Below are 5,401 nucleotides of genomic sequence, written 5' to 3'. Positions count from 1 at the left end.
GCACGACGTCGCTTACAGCACCTAGCCTAGGCTCGTGACCATATCGATTGGACCCTTGACGACTATAAAACCGTGGTCTCCTCAGATGAGTCCCTATTTCATTTGGTAAGAGCTGATAGTAGTTTCCGATTGTGGTGCGAACCCCACCAAGCCATGGACCCACGTTGTCAACAAGGCACTGTGGAAGCTGGTGGTGGCTCCATAATTATGTGGGCTGTGTTTACGTGCAATGGACTGGATCCTCTGGTCCAACTGAAATCATTGACGAGAAATAATTATTTTCGGCAACTTGGAGACCGTATTCACACATTCATAGGCTTCTTATTATGAAAGACAATGCGCCACGTAGCCGGGCCACAGTTGTTCGTTACTATTTCGAGGAACATTCCGAACAATTCGAGCGAACGATTTGGCCACTCAAATCGCCCGACATGAATCCCATCGAACATATATGGGACATAATCGACGGCCAGTTCGTGCACAAAATCCTGCACCTGCAACGCTTTCGCGGGTATGGAAGGCTGTAGAGCAATGTGGCTAAATATTTCTGCAGGAGACTGCCAACGATTTGTTGAGTCTATACCACGTCGAGTTGCTGCACCACGTCGGGCGAATGGCGGTCCGAAACGATATTAGGAGGTACCCCATGACTTTTGTCACCTCAGTGCAGTTCCTGAAAGCTCCCCTCCCACTCTCACACTGGCTGCCTCGCGTACTGTGAAGTGGGAAGCCGTGCGGCGGCCAGCAGCTGCCGCGTTGGCGGCGTCCGCCGGGCCAGGTGTGGGCGTGGGCGGCGCGGCGTGTCCCGGTAAGGCCGGCAGTCGGTACAGCCGCCCACCGCTCGCCGCCCACGGCCGCGGCCCACCGCCCCGGCCGCCGCGTCACGCCTGCTGCGGCCGCACCACACACCTAACGCACTCCGTCAACTTTTCGTGTGGTGTCAGACGTTTCGTGCACCTGAGTCACAAACGTGATATTCAAGTACACGTTTGCAAAACACTTCGAACCTACACTCAAAGCAAAACACGAGCTTACATCTGCAACTTCATACATAGTCCACAACCTAACTCGAAACGTGTGGAGGAGGATGCATCGTGTACCACAGTAACAATGAAATGGCAGATACACTGTTAAAAGAATTAGAGGATCACGTGTATTAACGTCCGGGATGTTAAATTTATTTTGATATAGGCGGTACATGTGGTCTTATTGCATGGCTTGAGACCTTCACTTTCAGTGTTGGCAACAATTAAAGTAATTCGCCACCTACTGGCTGTGTTATGCATTACGGTGTCAGGTGTGCCCTCAGAAGGAAGTGAGTATCGGTGTCCCAGTGTTTTCTAGTAAGGTACAGACGTGGCAGTTGTTTGTAGACGTTGCATTCAACAGAGCACATGCAATGCGACATCTTAGTGCTGGGAATGTGTGTGAAATCTTATAGGACTTAACTGCTAAGGTCATCAGTCCATAAGCTTACACACTACTTAACCTAAATTATCCTAAGGACAAACACACACACCCATGCCCGAGGGAGGACTCGAACCTCCGCCGGGACCAGCCGCACAGTCCATGACCGAGCGAGGTGGCGCAGTAGTTACACACTGGACTCGCATTCGGAAGGACGACGGTTCAATCCCGCGTCCGGCCATCCTGATTGAGGTTTTCCGTGATTTCCCTAAATCACTCCAGGCAAATGCCGGGATGGTTCCTCTGAAAGGGCACGGCCGACTTCCTTCCCCATGCTTCCCTAATCCGATGAGACCGATGACCACGCTCTCTGGTCTCCTTCCCCAAACCAACCAACCAACCAACAGTCCATGACTGCAGCGCCTTAGACCGCTCGGCTAAATCTTAGTGCTATGCAAATTGCAAGGGCGGTCGTGTTGCTGCAGATATCGAAGCCCCTCCATGTGCCATCCACAGGTTGTGGACACGCTACAAGGAAACAGGTCAATACACAAGGCGAGTTGGACAAGGCAGTCGACGCATTAAACCCCATGTAAAGGACGATATCTGGGCATCTCTGTGTTGTGGTGTTGTACAGATACGGCGAGAGCGCTGTTTGACGATCTCAGAAGACTTACTGGAGACACTGTCTCCGATCAGACTGTAATGAACGGGTTACAAGAAAGGATCTTACGACCGAGAAGTCCTGTTCGAGGCCCGCGCTTCACACAACATCTAGCAGCTCGCCTTCAGTTCTGCCATCACATGTCAACTGGTAACATCGTCACTGGCGAATCGTGTTATTCACAGACGAGTCCACATATCCACCGACGCAAGGTGACGGCTGTGTTTGTGTGCGCAGACTCGTGGTGAGCGGTACCTGCCAAATGTTGTCCAGGAAAAAGACAAATTTTCTGGGTTCTGTAATGTTGTGTGGAAGTTTTAGTGGTTGATAAACATACGTATCCTCTATCAGTTTGAGGTAAGGTAGTCTGGTCCGAAAACCGTACTGATACCTCTGACAGTGAACACATATACCGTCTCTGTTGTTGCTAACAATGTAGTGTGGACAACACTGGTAGTACGGACCACAACAAGAAAAAAATGTCTAGCTAACATGGGCTCTAAGAACCTTACCTTGGAGCTATGAACATTTGTTCATCTTCGATACTGTGCAACACGTCTCTTCTAATGAAAGCTGTTTGGCTTCCATGTTTTTGGAGGAGATAGTATGAACCAAATTAAGGAAAAAAAATGTCCAGTAAGTATGAGCACTATAGGCACTTGTTCAGTAGATGAGATGTGTTTCACAGTAGTGAAGAAGAACATATCTCTTACGGTATGCATTTTAGAGCCCATAGACTTTTTTTCTTGTTTTGATCTATACTACCACCTCCGAACGTTGCCTACCCTAAAATCTTAGGAACTACAGTACTGCCACACGTATTCCACTGTCAGTGATATCAGAACGATTTTCGCTTATAACTTTCGACTCGGTCGTTTACGCATCAGGGTCACTTACCTCCAACGGATGTCTCTACTCTTCTCCATCATGCATGAAAGTTTATAACGTCATCACAGAATCAACTTGTCTGCGAACAGCTTCGTGGGGCTTCTCATAGTCTCCATAATGTCGTTTATGTATACTTTGACCATAAGGAATGGTATGACATTCCCATCAGGCACACCAGAGGGTTAACTGACCTTGCACAGCATGGTATTCGACCTCTCTGGTATCTCGATTCGGGCACCCTCTGCACTATCAGTAAGTGTGTGCAAAAGCCTTACTACAGCCACCTGTGTGTCTAATAGAACAAACCAGCCTATATTATACCTAAATCCTGGTTCACAGAACTGATTGTCGTTCTCATGAAACTCCTCAGCTAGGCTGTTAAGCCCCACACCATTGTAGTGTTATTCAATACTTCTTATTCCAGATACGCTACTTGAGTCGTCAGCCATTCCATCAGGTTTCTAGTAGCTTCCACTTCGCTCTGCACCACTACTAGTATGTTATTTAGTCTCCATATACCAGGCACATCTGCCATTACAAATACGGTTTTCAGCCGTTTTCCTACTGCATCCACCCATACTTGCTTCTGCTGCTTCAATGTCTGCAGCACCAAGTCCACAGCTTGCTGTATTTGGTTCTGAGGTCACTCATACAAGAGACACAGCACCCAATACTCCCCTCGTATCTCATTTAACACTCCCTTTTTACCAGCTTCTAGGTGTAATTCCGAAAATGTGTCGTTCAGCCTTCGCACCTCGTATCTTACTCCCCATGTGTTGTAAATTAATCTCATAGTCCTCTGGTAATTGGTAAAGATAATGTCCCCCTGCTTGGTGAAAAGTACCCCAATCCTCAGAGGTTGTTCCTGCAGAGGGCTCAGGCAGTCATCGTCACTCTCTCCTCTGCAACTGAAGTCTGATGTCTAGAAGTACCCGAATCTACATGCCCCACGCCCAATACACACCCAATAAAATACATAACGTTAATTCTCATCATCTGAAGTTCCTTTCCAAACCTTATACACTCCGTCTTCAGGCCACGAGTGGCCTACCGGGACTATCCGACATCCGTGTCATCCTCAGTGGAGGATGCGGCTAGGAGGGGCATGGGATCAGCACACCGCTCTCCCGGTCGTTATTATGGTATTCTTGACCGAATCCGCTACTATTCGGTCGAGTAGCTCCTCAGTTGGCATCACAAGGCTGAGTGCACCCCGAAAAATGGCAACAGCGCATGTCCGCCTGGATGGTCACCCATCCAAGTGCCGACCACGCCCGACAGTGCTTAACTTCGGTGATCTCACGGGAACCGGTGTATCCACTGCGGCAAGGCCGTTGCCCAAACCTTATATAAGAACATGAAAAATCAATTCAGGTAAGCAACAACACAAAATACTCCCTAAAATAACTGCTAACCTGTCACAGACTGAAATCTCCCTATATATCAACATCTGCAACAAATATCTCAAAATACCACAATGACATCCTTCATTATTTGCACAAAATTCTCCTATCATTGTCACCAAGGCGCATAAAACAACAAATACACACAAAAAACACCAAAATCTCAATATACTAGTAGTTCTAGGATCTCACTCCATATGGTAATGTGCATGTAACTTGCGAGGGTTCAGTCTGTCTCTTCTTCTTAACATTTTTCCACTTCTGCTGGGAGTGGCGCCACCGGTACCAGCAGCAATGAAGCTTGTGTGAACCAAAAATGACATATACATTCGACATGTAAGCTTTTAAAGATGCAGTTCACTGGCAATTTCATCTCAATAACCTGGTATGGATCTTGATACTGGGCGACGAGTTTCTTCATTTTCCTGCTTGGAGTGTATTAGTTTGTTAGCATTACCCACTGACCAGAAACATATTCCAGTAGCTTAACATTGCACTGGCTCATCTGTTCTTGCCATTCAAGGGCGTTAGTGTTGGCTTTCTGTACCCACTTCCATGCCTCTTATAATGTCTTCACGAAGTTTCGCACAATCTCACCATTTCTCCCCACCCTAGGTTTGACTATCTCAAATAGTGACAGCATTTGGCGACTATACAGTACCTCGTATGGCAATACGCCTGTACTTCTGTGGAGCTTCGAATTGTAAGCAATTACAGCTTGTGGCAATAAAGCATCACAACCATTTTGATGGCTGTTCACATAGTGGCTCTGCATTTTGTCTCTTGTTCGACTCCCCACCCCCATGACAATATAATACATGGTCATTTATCTGCTTTAACACTTCTTCTCACAATGTGACTGGTCCCATCACTTCTAACTCCACATAAAGTACACTGTGGAGGGTTTAACCACCTCTTTCCCATTAGGTCCAAACTTGCCACAGATACGCATGCGCCTGTGACTAGCAAAAACTTGTGTTCCTTACTACCTACTACAGTAATCAAGTAAAATTCCACTGCTATATATGTTTCTGTTGCA

The 5,401-nt window shown here is 47.2% G+C and overlaps 1 pseudogene; it reads right to left on the bottom strand.

Annotated features, from left to right (window-relative positions):
* Positions 1–4,180: 4,180 nt before the first annotated feature.
* Positions 4,181–4,298, bottom strand: LOC124721890 (annotated as a pseudogene).
* Between the last annotated feature and the right edge of the window lie 1,103 nt (positions 4,299–5,401).

The sequence above is a fragment of the Schistocerca piceifrons genome, chromosome 1, assembly GCF_021461385.2.
Source record: "Schistocerca piceifrons isolate TAMUIC-IGC-003096 chromosome 1, iqSchPice1.1, whole genome shotgun sequence".
Classification (NCBI taxonomy): Eukaryota; Metazoa; Arthropoda; class Insecta; order Orthoptera; family Acrididae; genus Schistocerca; species Schistocerca piceifrons.
The sequence above is the reverse complement of the archived record's forward strand: the minus strand, read 5'-3'. Positions and strand labels throughout refer to the sequence as shown.